The following is a 17,730-nucleotide window of genomic DNA, read 5'->3' as shown; positions in this document are numbered from 1 at the left end:
CTAGCAAAAGTTGCTTTCAGTCTATGTATAACTTGAGTGCTGGTTGTAGATGGCACATGTATCTCCAGGAACCGTGAATAGTAGTCTGAAATCACAAGTAAGTTGTGTTTATTGTGACCGGCTGATGAGCCATCATTGCCATACAGCTGTGGGGGAACTAATGATTGGGTTTGGCCGTTGCAGCAGGGAGTTCAAATTGATTGACGGACGTAGCTCCAGTATACTCCTGAACATTTCTGGACAGGTACGCGCTGTGCAGCACGTGAAACACTGGTAAGCTTTAGATTTTGCATTAATATTGTTTCTTCTTTTAAGACCAGTCTTCTGTGGCTGCAGGGCCGAGTCCATTGACGGTGTCTCTGCTTTTATCGGCGGTGTCACGCGCGTGTAGGATCGGACAGCCAAGGTAACCAAAATGTTTGTTTATGCTTATTGTTATCGTTCTGTTGCTTGATTGTGGTTAAACATTTCTTTGTTTCATTGCAGTTTTGCCTCTGTTGCCTTGTCTTTTTGTTTGTTTATTTTGTTGCTTCTTTCTTTTAGTTTGTAGTCGTTTTGCCTAGTTTTGTATGAGTTTGCTTGATTCGAGTTTAGTTTTGTTTTCTCCCCGTGTGTGTTTATCCTTATCGTGGCTGTGTTCTCTGGCTCAGTAATCAGGTTTCTCTCCTCCATAGTTGCGTAGGGCCTGTGTGACCTCCATTTCTAATAACTGCGTTTATATTAACAGTGTGTGTTTATCCTCAGGTTGTCGTGCTTGGTTCTCTGGTTCAGTAATCAGGTTTCTCCCCTCTCTGGTTCAGTAATCAGGTTTCTCCCCTCCATAGCTGCATAGGGCCTGTGTGACTTCCAGTTTTAATAACTGCGCTTATATTAAAATTAGTGTGTGTTGTGTGCTGAACATATTTTTGTATAAGAATAAAATTGTATTTATATTTTTCCATACACGCTTCTGTATTCATTTGTGCACGTACCTGTGTTTAGTAGGGGAAACCCTCTGTTGAGAGGCTGGATTGTTACCATTCTTAGGGTGAAAGTCCCTAGGTGGCGTTGTCGGTTCCATGTTAAAAGATACCAGAAGACCCTCACCAGTCCAAACCTGGTTACATTATCATGTTCACAGAGGTCGAGAGCAATCTGTTTCCATGGACGTTCGGGCAGCAGTGTGGAGATAACTGGCTCCTTTTGCTGAGCTCGCGACTCTACAGTGTTCTTAAGTTCTACAGAGAGTCCAGGCCACCAAGCTGATACATTGGCTCTGTCTCTGCACTTTATTAGCCCTTTGTGTCCATCATGTATCTTCTGCAAGATGCCTGTTCTCATTGACCTTGGAACAAAAATCCTGGTTCCTCGTATGTTGAAGTCATCAGCTTCTGACAGCTCATTTTTCACTTTCATGTGATTTATGGTGGAACATTGCTACTGTGGTAGGACGGCTCAGTCCGCCTCCACTCGTATTGTGTGCATCAGATCCGGTCTGCGCAGCTGGGAGTAATCTGCCTAATGCACCTTGCTTGCTGGGCGGTGCCACACCCAGTTATATCTAGGAGAGGGCTGTGCGTCTCGTACATGCATCCTCTTTCCTGTTCCTGGGCCGGAGGGCTACATTAGTAGCATGGCTTAGCATGGATTTGCGTGGTGGTTTTGAGACGCTGGCTGTCGAGCTTTCGCTGTTTCCTGTCATCAGGTATGTGCCGACGTGGTCGCTACATCGCTGGGCTATATTAGTGTGTTTGATGAGCTTTCTGCTTTCTAGCAGAGTCGGGCCGTATTCTGGCTGAAGGCTGGGAGCCGGGCGTAATAATTCACGCGCTGCATTTAATTTCTGAGGTAGGCTGGCTCGTTTCTATCGCTCTTATGCGTGTTTGTTGGGCTGCACATGAAATGACTATGTTTCTGGTTGCTGTTGGCAGTGATTGAGCTGCATTTTTCTGCGGCTGTCTCCCCTGTTGCCTGAAAAGCTGTGGCTACATTGACGGGCGGCTCTACTTCCTGAAGCGGGCTACTGATGTTCTGTCACCAGTTCATCGCGGCAAGCTCTCTGCTCATCGGCAGCTGTTTTGTTGTTGTATGATGTTTTTAAAAAAAAAAATAAAATAACAACGATCTTGGTGTGCGTATGCCTCTTGCCCAGCACGCCTGTTATTGAGAGTATTATTATTATTATTATTAGGGTTGTTGCTGTTTTTTTTATATTAGAATTGTTAGTATTAGAATTGTTAGTATTAGAATTATTAGTGTTAGTATAGATCTTGGGATTCTTGATTAGTTAGTTTTGTTTATTTACTTATTTGTTGTGATTGCATATTTAAATTATTCAGTTATCTTTTTTTTGTTTGGGTTTGTAAATTTTGTTTTCCTTTTTTTTGGTTTTATTGGGTTGACTGGGCGAGGGAGTAAGGGGTGCATGTTGGCGTAATTGGCCTTGGTGGTGACCTCGTGGGCCCAGCCTAGTGTGGTGGTGTGGCAGTTTATTTGAGATCTATGTAGGTGTGCCTCGTTTTTCCGTGACTAACAGTTTGCCTCTTCTCCTTGGACAGGAGCTGTTGGGCCAGGTGGCTGGTGGCTGACTGATTTCCCCCGGAGGTGGTGGTCCCTTCACTCCCTGTACAATAGTGCACTTGGGTGTTCGTCAATGATTTTGTTTTGTTCACGTGTGGTGTGGTGCATTAAGACCCTTCCCTTCTCCCCTCCAGTTCGTCATCGCTGCCTGGTAAGCCCTCAGCCCTGTGCCTGGTGACTGTTTCGGTGGCACACTTAATTAAGTCAGGGGGGGCCCTTGAGGATTAGATTAATACTGTGCCACTTACTACCGTTATGTCTTGGCATCGCCAACAAGGTCGGTTTTAGAAAGAGTGTACATTTTTAAATATTGTTAATAAATTTCATTTTTCTGTACTTAAAGTGGAATCGCGTCAGTCTCCGGTGCCTTTCGTACCTGGGTGACCTTTCTTGTGGTCTGTATTAGAGTGGTGGTCCTCCCTAAATAGATCTCCTGGGGGTGATACTCCCCCAGGTGGCGTTGTCGGACACGTGATAGATAGCAAACATACATCTAACCCTCGTAGCCTTGCCACACTACTGTATTCAGGCCATCCTGATCTGATGACTTTGGTGACAGCCTGTAGCTCGTTGTCATCTGCTGTTGCCATTCTGATACTCTCCAGCTTAGTTGGGGATGCTGGGATGCCTTGTAACACCGTGGCTAGATGCCACGTCACCTTGTGTGTCAGTCTTTAGATGTTTTTGAGGGCTGCGGGACAGGGCATTTGCGACAACAAGGGTTTTGCCTGGTACATATTCTGCTACTGGACTGTACTTCAGGAGCCTCATTAGTAGATGTTGGCATCTCACGAGGACATTGTCTAGGCTTCGGTTGTTGTAAGTGGTACCAGTGGCTTGTGGTCAGTCCCCAGCCTGAACTGATCTAAGCCGCACAGATATTTGTCGAACTTCCCAAAAGCCCAAACGCACGCCAGGTGCTTTTTTTTTTTTTTCTATCTGAGCATAGCGTGTTTCGGCTTCTGTGAGACATCTGGAGAAGTAAGCTACCGGTTTCCACTTCTCTTCGTGGAGCTGGGGGAGTACACCCCCAAGACCATAGCTGCTGGCATGGACAGACACACTGATGCAGCAACATCATAGAAGGCAAGAACTGGTGCTGGTGTTCACATCTCTTTAATGCTCTGAAAGACTGATTGTTGTGAGTTGCTCCAGGTCCAGATGTTCTTGCTCTTCAGAAGCAGTGGCTGACCTATTGTGGATAAATTAGGGACACACCTTCCCAGGTAGTTCACCATGCCCAGGATTCTTTTTAGCTCCTGAACATTTTCTAGTGGGGACAACAAGCCCGCTGACTCACCTTCTCAAGCCTTCTCGAGCCTAACATTGTGTTGGTCCATTGTGGTCTCATAGACGAGCATGTCATCCATGAAGACTTCAACACCTTCCAGCCCCTGCAGAGTTTCTAGCATTTTCCGCTGGAAGATTTCAGGTGCGCTGGAAATCCCGAAGGGTAATCTTTTAAAACAGTATCTGCCAAAAGGTGTTATGAAGGTTATTAGTTTGCAGCTGTCTGGATGCAGTGGGATTTGCCAAAACCCGCTCGTGGCATCAAGAGAGGAGAACACAGCTGCTCCACTCAGCTTGGCTGTTCTTTCATCTGAGGTAGGTAAGATATACCATTCTCTTTTGACTGACTCATTTAGCCTTTTTAAGTCCACACAGATTCTGGCTTTGCCGGTTTTGCTTCACCATAGGCGCACACCATTTGGTTGGCTGTGTCACCCGCTGAATGGCACCGCTCTTCTCCATCCTGTGTAGTTCCTGTTTTACCTTTTGTAACATAGGGAAGGGCACACAGCGAGCAGTGTGCACAACATATGATTGAGCATCATCTTTCAGCTGGATTTTGGCTGGTTCATTTTTTAGAGTGCCATGCTCACCAAAAGTTTGCAGAAATCCACTTGTGGCACATGTCATTTCATCGACTCGCTGTACTAAGCTAATTTTCACTGATAAAGGTTGCCTGAGCAGGTTGCTGACACTCTGGCCACAGACTACATATGCTTCTAATGGGTATTCCTTTCCCTTGTAGCTAACTGTAGCATTGATACAGCCAAGATACCAAAGCTCACCTGCTGGGCTGAAATGTCAGCTGATTTCAGAGTTCTTGGTGGAGTGAGTTTCTGAAAGGAGTCCTCGCTTAACATGTTGACATCAGCTCCCGTGTCTATTTTAAATTCCATCTGGATGGAATCCACCTTTAGTTGCACAGTCTACTGTTCTTTCTCCTCTGCACTGCACACTGAACCTAAATAAAAAATTTCCAGTCAGCTTGCTCAGTCTCTGTGATTTCATTCATGGACTTGTTGCTGTTGCGGCACATCCTGGCCCACTGTCCCATTTTATGGCTATGGTGGCATGTGGTTCTCCCTGCAGGACATCTTTCATCTTTGCTGTGTTGTGCTTTTCCACATTTACTGTCATTTCCTCCCCATTTTCTGTCTTTAGACTTGCCTTGTTGTTGTTTCCAGTTATTTTTATTCTGTTTGTATTGCACCTCGTGCATTGTACCCATAGTGTTTCCTAGCAGGCTCACTTGTGCTGCGACCTCCTGACGGTCTGTATCATCAGTGCAAGTGTCAGGTCCGGCATCTGCTGCAGCCTGCATGAGAGCTCCTTCTCTAGTATCGCAAAGACGATATGGTTGGGGATATTTTCCTCTCGGCCTGTGCCGAACTCACAGTGCTTTGATAGATCATACAGGGCTCGGATGGAACACTCCACTTTCTCCCCTGGCCGCTGGATATGCTGGTGGAAACATGCTCTCTCGTGTATAATATTCCTCAGGGGGAAAAAGTAGTCGTCAAACTTCTTCCCCACAATGCCAAAGTCATTCCTGTGCCCTTTGTCAGCGAAAATGAATGATTTGTATATATTTTCTGTCTTGTTGCCCATGGCGTAGATTAGGTAGCACACCTGAACTTTCCCGTCGTCTTTGTCTAGTTTTGTGGCGAGTCTGAACCGCTCAAAGTGCTGTCTCCAGTCCGGCCAATCTGTCGGTTTATCAAAAGAAAAGCTCGCTGGGGAATTAAACTTCACCTTTCAGTTGGCAATCCATACTTTGTCTCTTCTGTGACTCCGGTCACTTCTGACACCATGAGCGATATGAGCCCAGGCGAGTTTCTTTACTAATTCGGTTTTATTAACTTTGCCACCCATTCAGCATACAACTCATAACATAACATGCGGCTTCTCATGCCGCGACCAAGCATAGACAAGTTTTTGTTCTGCTGTAAAAGATGTCGTAACACTGCTGTAACACACTTAACTTGCTCTACATATGTGCATATGTGACACACGGTACTACCAAGCCAGGAAAGCTAACAGAAAGAATAATTCGGTAATTCCGTTAATTCAAATTTGGCAGGTGAGGCAGAGTTGACCAGGGTAGCAGGCAAGCAGGTGGGAGTACTGAGGAAAAATGAGAAAGTGGCAATGGCGCCACCAGGCGGGCCTGGGGTAGCCGCGGCCACCCCTACAAATCTGCTGGCCACCCCACTGGCAACCCCACTGACCAGTGACAAATATCGATTGCCAGTTAAGCTCACACCACGGCAAGGACAAGGCTCAGATGGCGCACACTTAGCCAATCAGAGGCGACAAAGGCAGTTCCTTCCCCCTTGATTGGCTCATTGTCTAACAGTGATGTCAATCACTCATTCATTTCATTGGTTCTGAGTAGATTGCAAACTCCGACAGCATCGCCATTGATCCGCATCAATCAGCAGCACCGATATGAAGCGAGGACTATGAGTAAGTCATAATTTCTTTTGTAAAAAGAAGGGGGAGAAGTAATATTCGTCGTGACGTGCTTTTTAAGTGCCAAAAGGTGCTGCTACAGCAACCTGTTAAAGCAGCACTGCAGAAGTTCAGGCAGCTGCAGCTGCAGAAGAGGGACGGTTAGCAGAGATAATGGGCACAGAGGCGAGGCAGGGGTCAGCAGCAGGTGTTCGACCTGCTCCTGGACCAACAGGTAAAATTATGCCATTAATAATGAAATTTATTGCTAGGCTAGATGCTAACATCATCTGGAAATGTATGTTTAGAGTGTGTTTATTAAGTTATTAACCACAATATAATCACTTTGATTTTGTTTGATTAGTTTGAATATAAATGGCTATAGGTTATTAAATAATTACTATAGAGAAGGGTCAAATATTATTATTATTACTATAATGATAATTATTTTAATGTCAGCATAACTGATTTTGCCTCTTGTTTCATCATAGATATCGCCCAGTCAAGAGCAGAACAGCCAAAGCAGCCACATCTGTAAAACTTCCTGCGAACCCGTCAAGGGGACAGAAGACGGTGTTTTTCAAAAGACTGGTACAGCAAACGTAAATGGCTGGAATATTGTCAAAGTAAGGACTCTGCCTTCTTATGCTTGTCGCCATTTCAAGAAGAGGGTTTCAAAAATTGGAAAAAGGCAACCTTCAAAGATGTCGGAAATGTCCAATCTGCACTGATTACATATAATAAACTGGCCTAGGACACAAAGAGAGGACATATTACCCACTAGCCAAAGCTACTGAATAGAATGATGAATCATAACATGCTTTACCTAACAATCAGTGAAAAAAAGAAGTACAGAAAATTCCTCAACGTTGTCTTCAACACAGGAGCAGAGGTATCCTGAGAACATAAGGTGGACTGATCTTTAACGTGGATCAGCTAACCCTCCTATGTCACATTTCCTACATGATGATGGATAATGTGCTGCTTTTGTAACAGCCTGTGTACCTGAAATGTTTGCAACCCACACACAGGCCCATTAAAATTCAGAGTAAAGCTTCACATTGAACGTGATATGTCCGATAGCCAGCTATTTGGTGTTTTTACTGTCAAAGCATCCCACAAGTCCTCAGCTCATTACTCTGCACTCCATCGTTATGTTAAAAACAGTCATCTCTGAGCACAAATGTGAAATGCTGATTAAATACAAGCAACACACAATGCTTCTCTTGTACTTGGAATACCTGAAATCATCCAAATGTCTTCAACTGTCTCACATCCTAAACTGAGCAAACAGAAACTAGTATGAAGCAGCTCTGCAGGTCCCACTCATCAGGCCTTTGGTTAGTGGTTCATAGACCACCCATACAAGAAAATTACTGGAGGGCCATGGCACTAAGAGAGAGCATGCCAGAGATAAGACTTGTCTGAGACAGAAGTAGCCGTCAACTGGCCATTGGGCATACAGAGACAAACGGCAGTGAGCTGCTGCACTGAGCAGCAGATCATCAAAAAAAATCCATCAATTTTTTACCAGGCCTGTGTCATTTAGGGTATGCAGGAGATCATGCTACCATACATAATATGTAATCTACCCTGACGACCTGACCCAAGCACCCGCCATCCTCTGGACCTGTCTCCACGGACAAGTCTCGGGCTGAATTTCTTTCTGACTGCAAACCTGGAAGGAAACCTCTCAAAAAAGTGTTATTTACAGGCAGGCGAGGCTGACTTCCAGAGGAAGAGCAGAGAGACAGGGCACTGGACAAAAGCAGCCTTTTTCTCATCTGAAAAACAAAACAAAACATTTAACTTTTACTCATTTCTCCAGGAGAGTGGGCTGCACAAACAAAATACTTAAAATGAATGCTATTCTTTCATTACTTCTATCAATCCAGCCAACTTTTTTTTAAAGGAAGCAAAATTCTGCTACTCTATAGAGGAAATGTATTCCATTGCCATCTACAACCAGCACTCAAGTTATACATAGACTGAAAGCAACTTTTGCTAGGTTTGGGATCCCAGATGAAGTGGTGAGTGCCAATGGACTTCAATTTTCTAGTGCGTAAAACTGGCGCAGCAGCTTGACTTAAGACACATCATGTCTAGCCCTCACTATCCTCCACCAAATGGTCACGCAGAAAGGGCAGTGCAGACCGCAAAGAGAGTCATCCAGCAGAAAGACCCGTTGATAGCCTTCCATGTGCTACCATGGGGGTCAGTCCAGCAGAACTGCTGATGGGGAGGAAAGATCAGAATGACTCTCCTTATGCTTGAGAAGAATCTACGGCCCAAATGGCCCAACAGAAAGATTGTCAAACAAAAGGATGCTAATGAAAAGGCTAAACAAGCTTTCTATTACAATCGCCGGCATTGTGACACACATCTATCAGTTCAATATCTGGGAGACACCGTCTGCACAGAGCTGGGCCATGAAAAGGCTTGGAAGACACCAGCAGTCTTCTTAAAAGAGGCTCGAGGTAAGATCTCGGAGTAACCTCCGAGGTCTTATCTCATCGACATGCAGGGAGAAGCAGTGCTGCGGCGGAACAAACTCCATCTCCGGGCAGATGCAACTCCTCAACCTGCAACAACCGACCAGCCTGCCTCCACTGAGGGTGCAGGGATGGACTCCCAATCTGCAAGTGTCACCACTCCAGAGACCGTTTCCTCTAAATCAAGTGAGGTGATTAACCCTGTGCACACACAAACACCAAGACGGGCCCTCACAAGATCAGGCCGTGTCAGTAAGCCAGTTGTTAGAGTGGACTTTTGGAGCACTGCGTTTCTAGGTGTTAAACAATGGACTCTGGGGTGGAAAGGAAGCATCTATGGCTTTTTTTTGGGGGGGGGGGGTGAAAAGAGAAACAAGACAAAACAAATGACATGAAGCAACATGTAAACTTTAGTTATGTTGAGCAATTTGAGTTAAAAGTGACATTTGCTAATGTTTTGCAGAGAGAAATTGCATCCTGAGTCTATTTTATAGAGAAATCTAAGCTAACAAGGGTTGTGAAACTAACCTGGACTGATAAGACATTTTAAGTTTGATTAGAAGGCCAAATGAATGTGTGTTATCACAGTTTGGAGATACTGTTTGATATATTACTGGGCCGTCATCATTCTGTTTATATGCACTTTGTAGTTATTGGGAATAATTTGGAAAAAGGGAGATGTCCCATATGCACATAGCACGCACTTTACTTGCTTTGTGACATGCTTTACGGCAGAACGAAATCTCGCCTATGCTTGGTAGCAGCATGAGTTGTTGTGAGTTGTATGCTGAATGGGTGGCAAGTGAATAAAGCCAAATTAGTAAAGAAACTCGCCTCCGATCATTCTACACCGTGGGGGTAGTCAGTTTTGTATTCTAATTTTGTTTTAACAGTCTAGTCCTGGTGTTCCTCCGCTCCATTAGGGAGCTCTGTTGTTAGCTGAGCCTGGTAAAGCACCTCTTGTTTCAAGATAAAGTTTGTCATTTCCAGCTGTTCTTTTGTGTGCTGTAAATAAAATTATTCTTAGACACTCCAACGCCTGAATGTTGAATCTCTGTTGCATTACGCCTGGGTCTCTGATTCATTTCGTAACGCATATGCTGTTAATATCGAACATGTAATGTATATTGGTTCAGACAAGACACTTTGTCAGATTTTAACCATTTCAGACTGACATGCATTTGTGTTTGGTGGTGACTCTGCTTGAGTGATGCTCTGGAATGATCTGCACAAGCTTGACACAGACAGTCTCTGAGATCACAAACCCCCTGGCAGAACCTGATATTGAATAGGAAGCAAATCTATACATGCACATATTTCTTATAACAATGAGGAGGCTGGGGAGAAGGGGGGAGCAGGTTCATGACCAGTGAAGGCTGAAGCAGCAGTGATGTGGCAGCCCAGAGCAGGCAGAATGAATAAACGCTGCCCCAGTTTTAAGGTGCCCTAATAGGGAGGAGTGGACTGACTATGAGCACGATTGGACAGTGTAGAACCTTGTGACTGGCCTGTATGAGCTAGCGTAAAACTGTATTTATCGGTCCTACTTTTACTGCCAATAATCCATATCTGCCCTGAAAAAAAAAACATATCAGTTGATTGCTACCCTTTGATTGGTGCAGATATGGACGTATGTAAGGGAAACCTGCAGACATTACTTAGGCCTGGAGAAGTCCTGCAAACAGTTTATGATTTATAAGCAGCAGTCAGGCAAAGATAAGGCGCAAAGTACAGGAGCTTTCTTTGTGGTACTGACCCCCATGGTAGCATATGGAAGGCTATCAACGGGTCTTTCTGCTGGAGGATTCTCTTTGCGGTCTGCACTGCCCTTTCTGCATGACCATTTGGTGGAGGATAGTGAGGGCTAGACATGATGTGTCTTAAGTCAAGCTGCTGCGCCAGTTTTCCGCACTAGAAAATTGAAGTCCATTGGCACTCACCACTTCATCTGGGATCCCAAACCTAGCAAAAGTTGCTTTCAGTCTATGTATAACTTGAGTGCTGGTTGTAGATGGCACATGTATCTCCAGGAACCGTGAATAGTAGTCTGAAATCACAAGTAAGTTGTGTTTATTGTGACCGGCTGATGAGCCATCATTGCCATACAGCTGTGGGGGAACTAATGATTGGTTTGGCCGTTGCAGCAGGGAGTTCAAATTGATTGACGGACGTAGCTCCAGTATACTCCTGAACATTTCTGGACAGGTACGCGCTGTGCAGCACGTGAAGCACTGGTAAGCTTTAGATTTTACATTAATATTGTTTCTTCTTTTAAGACCAGTCTTCTGTGGCTGCAGGGCCGAGTCCATTGACGGTGTCTCTGCTTTTATCGGCGGTGTCACGCGCGTGTAGGATCGGACAGCCAAGGTAACCAAAATGTTTGTTTATGCTTATTGTTATCGTTCTGTTGCTTGATTGTGGTTAAACATTTCTTTGTTTCATTGCAGTTTTGCCTCTGTTGCCTTGTCTTTTTGTTTGTTTATTTTGTTGCTTCTTTCTTTTAGTTTGTAGTCGTTTTGCCTAGTTTTGTATGAGTTTGCTTGATTCGAGTTTAGTTTTGTTTTCTCCCCGTGTGTGTTTATCCTTATCGTGGCTGTGTTCTCTGGCTCAGTAATCAGGTTTCTCTCCTCCATAGCTGCGTAGGGCCTGTGTGACCTCCATTTCTAATAACTGCGTTTATATTAACAGTGTGTGTTTATCCTCAGGTTGTCGTGCTTGGTTCTCTGGTTCAGTAATCAGGTTTCTCCCCTCTCTGGTTCAGTAATCAGGTTTCTCCCCTCCATAGCTGCATAGGGCCTGTGTGACTTCCAGTTTTAATAACTGCGCTTATATTAAAATTAGTGTGTGTTGTGTGCTGAACATATTTTTGTATAAGAATAAAATTGTATTTATATTTTTCCATACATGCTTCTGTATTCATTTGTGCACGTACCTGTGTTTAGTAGGGGAAACCCTCTGTTGAGAGGCTGGATTGTTACCATTCTTAGGGTGAAAGTCCCTAGGTGGCGTTGTCGGTTCCATGTTAAAAGATACCAGAAGACCCTCACCAGTCCAAACCTGGTTACATTATCATGTTCACAGAGGTCGAGAGCAATCTGTTTCCATGGACGTTCGGGCAGCAGTGTGGAGATAACTGGCTCCTTTTGCTGAGCTCGCGACTCTACAGTGTTCTTAAGTTCTACAGAGAGTCCAGGCCACCAAGCTGATACATTGGCTCTGTCTCTGCACTTTATTAGCCCTTTGTGTCCATCATGTATCTTCTGCAAGATGCCTGTTCTCATTGACCTTGGAACAAAAATCCTGGTTCCTCGTATGTTGAAGTCATCAGCTTCTGACAGCTCATTTTTCACTTTCATGTGATTTATGGTGGAACATTGCTACTGTGGTAGGACGGCTCAGTCCGCCTCCACTCGTATTGTGTGCATCAGATCCGGTCTGCGCAGCTGGGAGTAATCTGCCTAATGCACCTTGCTTGCTGGGCGGTGCCACACCCAGTTATATCTAGGAGAGGGCTGTGCGTCTCGTACATGCATCCTCTTTCCTGTTCCTGGGCCGGAGGGCTACATTAGTAGCATGGCTTAGCATGGATTTGCGTGGTGGTTTTGAGACGCTGGCTGTCGAGCTTTCGCTGTTTCCTGTCATCAGGTATGTGCCGACGTGGTCGCTACATCGCTGGGCTATATTAGTGTGTTTGATGAGCTTTCTGCTTTCTAGCAGAGTCGGGCCGTATTCTGGCTGAAGGCTGGGAGCCGGGCGTAATAATTCACGCGCTGCATTGAATTTCTGAGGTAGGCTGGCTCGTTTCTATCGCTCTTATGCGTGTTTGTTGGGCTGCACATGAAATGACTATGTTTCTGGTTGCTGTTGGCAGTGATTGAGCTGCATTTTTCTGCGGCTGTCTCCCCTGTTGCCTGAAAAGCTGTGGCTACATTGACGGGCGGCTCTACTTCCTGAAGCGGGCTACTGATGTTCTGTCTGCAGTTCATCGCGGCAAGCTCTCTGCTCATCGGCAGCTGTTTTGTTGTTGTATGATGTTTTTAAAAAAAATAATAAAATAAAATAACAACGATCTTGGTGTGCGTATGCCTCTTGCCCAGCACGCCTGTTATTGAGAGTATTATTATTATTAGGGTTGTTGCTGTTTTTTTTTTTTTGTATTAGAATTGTTAGTATTAGAATTGTTAGTATTAGAATTATTAGTGTTAGTATAGATCTTGGGATTCTTGATTAGTTAGTTTTGTTTATTTACTTATTTGTTGTGATTGCATATTTAAATTATTCAGTTATCTTTTTTTTTTGTTTTGGTTTGTAAATTTTGTTTTCCTTTTTTTTGGTTTATTGGGTTGACTGGGCGAGGGAGTAAGGGGTGCATGTTGGCGTAATTGGCCTTGGTGGTGACCTCGTGGGCCCAGCCTAGTGTGGTGGTGACCCTTCCCTTCTCCCCTCCAGTTCGTCATCGCTGCCTGGTAAACCCTCAGCCCTGTGCCTGGTGGCACACTTAATTAAGTCAGGGGGGGCCCTTGAGGATTAGATTAATACTGTGCCACTTACTACCGTTATGTCTTGGCATCGCCAACAAGGTCGGTTTTAGAAAGAGTGTACATTTTTAAATATTGTTAATAAATTTCATTTTTCTGTACTTAAAGTGGAATCGCGTCAGTCTCCGGTGCCTTTCGTACCTGTGTGACCTTTCTTGTGGTCTGTATTAGAGTGGTGGTCCTCCCTAAATAGATCTCCTGGGGGTGATACTCCCCCAGGTGGCGTTGTCGGACACGTGATAGATAGCAAACATACATCTAACCCTCGTAGCCTTGCCACACTACTGTATTCAGGCCATCCTGATCTGATGACTTTGGTGACAGCCTGTAGCTCGTTGTCAGCTGCTGTTGCCATTCTGATACTCTCCAGCTTAGTTGGGGATGCTGGGATGCCTTGTAACACCGTGGCTAGATGCCACGTCACCTTGTGTGTCAGTCTTTAGATGTTTTTGAGGGCTGCGGGACAGGGCATTTGCCTGGTACATATTCTGCTACTGGACTGTACTTCAGGAGCCTCATTAGTAGATGTTGGCATCTCACGAGGACATTGTCTAGGCTTCGGTTGTCGTCAAGTGGTACCAATGGCTTGTGGTCAGTCCCCAGCCTGAACTGATCTAAGCCGCACAGATATTTGTCGAATTTCTCAAAAGCCCAAACGCACGCCAGGTGCTTTTTTTTTTCTATCTGAGCATAGCGTGTTTCGGCTTCTGTGAGACATCTGGAGAAGTAAGCTACCGGTTTCCACTTCTCTTCGTGGAGCTGGGGGAGTACACCCCCAAGACCATAGCTGCTGGCATGGACAGACACACTGATGCAGCAACATCATAGAAGGCAAGAACTGGTGCTGGTTTTCGCATCTCTTTAATGCTCTGAAAGACTGATTGTTGTGAGTGGCTCCAGGTCCAGATGTTCTTGCTCTTCAGAAGCAGTGGCTGACCTATTGTGGATAAATTAGGGACACACCTTCCCAGGTAGTTCACCATGCCCAGGATTCTTTTTAGCTCCTGAACATTTTCTAGTGGGGACAACAAGCCCGCTGACTCACCTTCTCAAGCCTTCTCGAGCCTAACATTGTGTTGGTCCATTGTGGTCTCATAGACGAGCATGTCATCCATGAAGACTTCAACACCTTCCAGCCCCTGCAGAGTTTCTAGCATTTTCCGCTGGAAGATTTCAGGTGCGCTGGAAATCCCGAAGGGTAATCTTTTAAAACAGTATCTGCCAAAAGATGTTATGAAGGTTATTAGCTTGCAGCTGTCTGGATGCAGTGGGATTTGCCAAAACCCGCTCGTGGCATCAAGAGAGGAGAACACAGCTGCTCCACTCAGCTTGGCTGTTCTTTCATCTGAGGTAGGTAAGATATACCATTCTCTTTTGACTGACTCATTTAGCCTTTTTAAGTCCACACAGATTCTGGCTTTGCCGGTTTTGCTTCACCATAGGCGCACACCATTTGGTTGGCTGTGTCACCCGCTGAATGGCACCGCTCTTCTCCATCCTGTGTAGTTCCTGTTTTACCTTTTGTAACATAGGGAAGGGCACACAGCGAGCAGTGTGCACAACATATGATTGAGCATCATCTTTCAGCTGGATTTTGGCTGGTTCATTTTTTAGAGTGCCATGCTCACCAAAAGTTTGCAGAAATCCACTTGTGGCACATGTCATTTCATCGACTCGCTGTACTAAGCTAATTTTCACTGATAAAGGTTGCCTGAGCAGGTTGCTGACACTCTGGCCACAGACTACATATGCTTCTAATGGGTATTCCTTTCCCTTGTAGCTAACTGTAGCATTGATACAGCCAAGATACCAAAGCTCACCTGCTGGGCTGAAATGTCAGCTGATTTCAGAGTTCTTGGTGGAGTGAGTTTCTGAAAGGAGTCCTCGCTTAACATGTTGACATCAGCTCCCGTGTCTATTTTAAATTCCATCTGGATGGAATCCACCTTTAGTTGCACAGTCTACTGTTCTTTCTCCTCTGCACTGCACACTGAACCTAAATAAAAAATTTCCAGTCAGCTTGCTCAGTCTCTGTGATTTCATTCATGGACTTGTTGCTGTTGCGGCACATCCTGGCCCACTGTCCCATTTTATGGCTATGGTGGCATGTGGTTCTCCCTGCAGGACATCTTTCATCTTTGCTGTGTTGTGCTTTTCCACATTTACTGTCATTTCCTCCCCATTTTCTGTCTTTAGACTTGCCTTGTTGTTGTTTCCAGTTATTTTTATTCTGTTTGTATTGCACCTCATGCATTGTACCCATAGTGTTTCCTAGCAGGCTCACTTGTGCTGCGACCTCCTGACGGTCTGTATCATCAGTGCAAGTGTCAGGTCCGGCATCTGCTGCAGCCTGCATGAGAGCTCCTTCTCTAGTATCGCAAAGACGATATGGTTGGGGATATTTTCCTCTCGGCCTGTGCCGAACTCACAGTGCTTTGATAGATCATACAGGGCTCGGATGGAACACTCCACTTTCTCCCCTGGCCGCTGGATATGCTGGTGGAAACATGCTCTCTCGTGTATAATATTCCTCAGGGGGAAAAAGTAGTCGTCAAACTTCTTCCCCACAATGCCAAAGTCATTCCTGTGCCCTTTGTCAGCGAAAATGAATGATTTGTATATATTTTCTGTCTTGTTGCCCATGGCGTAGATTAGGTAGCACACCTGAACTTTCCCGTCGTCTTTGTCTAGTTTTGTGGCGAGTCTGAACCGCTCAAAGTGCTGTCTCCAGTCCGGCCAATCTGTCGGTTTATCAAAAGAAAAGCTCGCTGGGGAATTAAACTTCACCTTTCAGTCGGCAATCCATACTTTGTCTCTTCTGTGACTCCGGTCACTTCTGACACCATGTAGAATGAGCCCAGGCGAGTTTCTTTACTAATTCGGTTTTATTAACTTTGCCACCCATTCAGCATACAACTCATAACATAACATGCGGCTTCTCATGCCGCGACCAAGCATAGACAAGTTTTTGTTCTGCTGTAAAAGATGTCGTAACACTGCTGTAACACACTTAACTTGCTCTACATATGTGCATATGTGACACACGGTACTACCAAACCAGGAAAGCTAACAGAAAGAATAATTCGGTAATTCCGTTAATTCAAATTTGGCAGGTGAGGCAGAGTTGACCAGGGTAGCAGGCAAGCAGGTGGGAGTACTGAGGAAAGATGAGAAAGTGGCAATGGCGCCACCAGGCGGGCCTGGGGTAGCCGCGGCCACCCCTACAAATCTGCTGGCCACCCCACTGGCAACCCCACTGACCAGTGACAAATATCGATTGCCAGTTAAACTCACACCACGGCAAGGACAAGGCTCAGATGGCGCACACTTAGCCAATCAGAGGCGACAAAGGCAGTTCCTTCCCCCTTGATTGGCTCATTGTCTAACAGTGATGTCAATCACTCATTCATTTCATTGGTTCTGAGTAGATTGCAAACTCCGACAGCATCGCCATTGATCCGCATCAATCAGCAGCACCGATCTGAAGCGAGGACTATGAGTAAGTCATAATTTCTTTTGTAAAAAGTAGGGGGAGAAGTAATATTCGTCGTGACGTGCTTTTTAAGTGCCAAAAGGTGCTGCTACAGCAACCTGTTAAAGCAGCACTGCAGAAGTTCAGGCAGCCGCAGCTGCAGAAGAGGGACGGTTAGCAGAGATAATGGGCACAGAGGCGAGGCAGGGGTCAGCAGCAGGTGTTCGACCTGCTCCTGGACCAACAGGTAAAATTATGCCATTAATAATGAAATTTATTGCTAGGCTAGATGCTAACATCATCTGGAAATGTATGCTTAGAGTGTGTTTATTAAGTTATTAACCACGATATAATCACTTTGATTTTGTTTGATTAGTTTGAATATAAATGGCTATAGGTTATTAAATAATTACTATAGAGAAGGGTCAAATATTATTATTATTACTATAATGATAATTATTTTAATGTCAGCATAACTGATTTTGCCTCTTGTTTCATCATAGATATCGCCCAGTCAAGAGCAGAACAGCCAAAGCAGCCACATCTGCAAAACTTCCTGCGAACCCATCAAGGGGACAGAAGACGGTGTTTTTCAAAAGACTGGTACAGCAAACATAAATGGCTGGAATATTGTCAAAGTAAGGACTCTGCCTTCTTATGCTTGTCGCCATTTCAAGAAGAGGGTTTCAAAAATTGGAAAAAGGCAACCTTCAACGATGGAGGAAATGTCCAATCTGCACTGATTACATATAATAAACTGGCCTAGGACACAAAGAGAGGACATATTACCCACTAGCCAAAGCTACTGAATAGAATGATGAATCATAACATGCTTTACCTAACAATCAGTGAAAAAAAGAAGTACAGAAAATTCCTCAACGTTGTCTTCAACACAGGAGCAGAGGTATCCTGAGAACATAAGGTGGAC

The 17,730-nt window shown here is 44.9% G+C and overlaps 1 long non-coding RNA gene across 2 annotated transcripts; it reads left to right on the top strand.

The window, feature by feature from the left end:
* The first annotated feature begins 650 nt into the window (after nucleotides 1-650).
* Nucleotides 651-15,349, top strand: LOC111565821 (uncharacterized). Of its 2 annotated transcripts, none has more exons than XR_008600117.1 (7): nucleotides 651-1,684; nucleotides 1,757-1,827; nucleotides 1,911-2,065; nucleotides 2,538-2,710; nucleotides 6,792-12,437; nucleotides 12,510-12,580; nucleotides 12,664-15,349. It is a non-coding gene; the product is annotated as an uncharacterized LOC111565821 (long non-coding RNA). The 2 variants fall into 2 exon arrangements; XR_008600118.1 differs by having other exon boundaries at nucleotides 12,507-12,580.
* The last annotated feature ends 2,381 nt before the right edge of the window (nucleotides 15,350-17,730 follow it).

The sequence above is a fragment of the Amphiprion ocellaris genome, chromosome 21 (assembly GCF_022539595.1).
Source record: "Amphiprion ocellaris isolate individual 3 ecotype Okinawa chromosome 21, ASM2253959v1, whole genome shotgun sequence".
Classification (NCBI taxonomy): domain Eukaryota; kingdom Metazoa; phylum Chordata; class Actinopteri; family Pomacentridae; genus Amphiprion; species Amphiprion ocellaris.
This window is presented reverse-complemented; position numbering and strand designations above follow the sequence as displayed.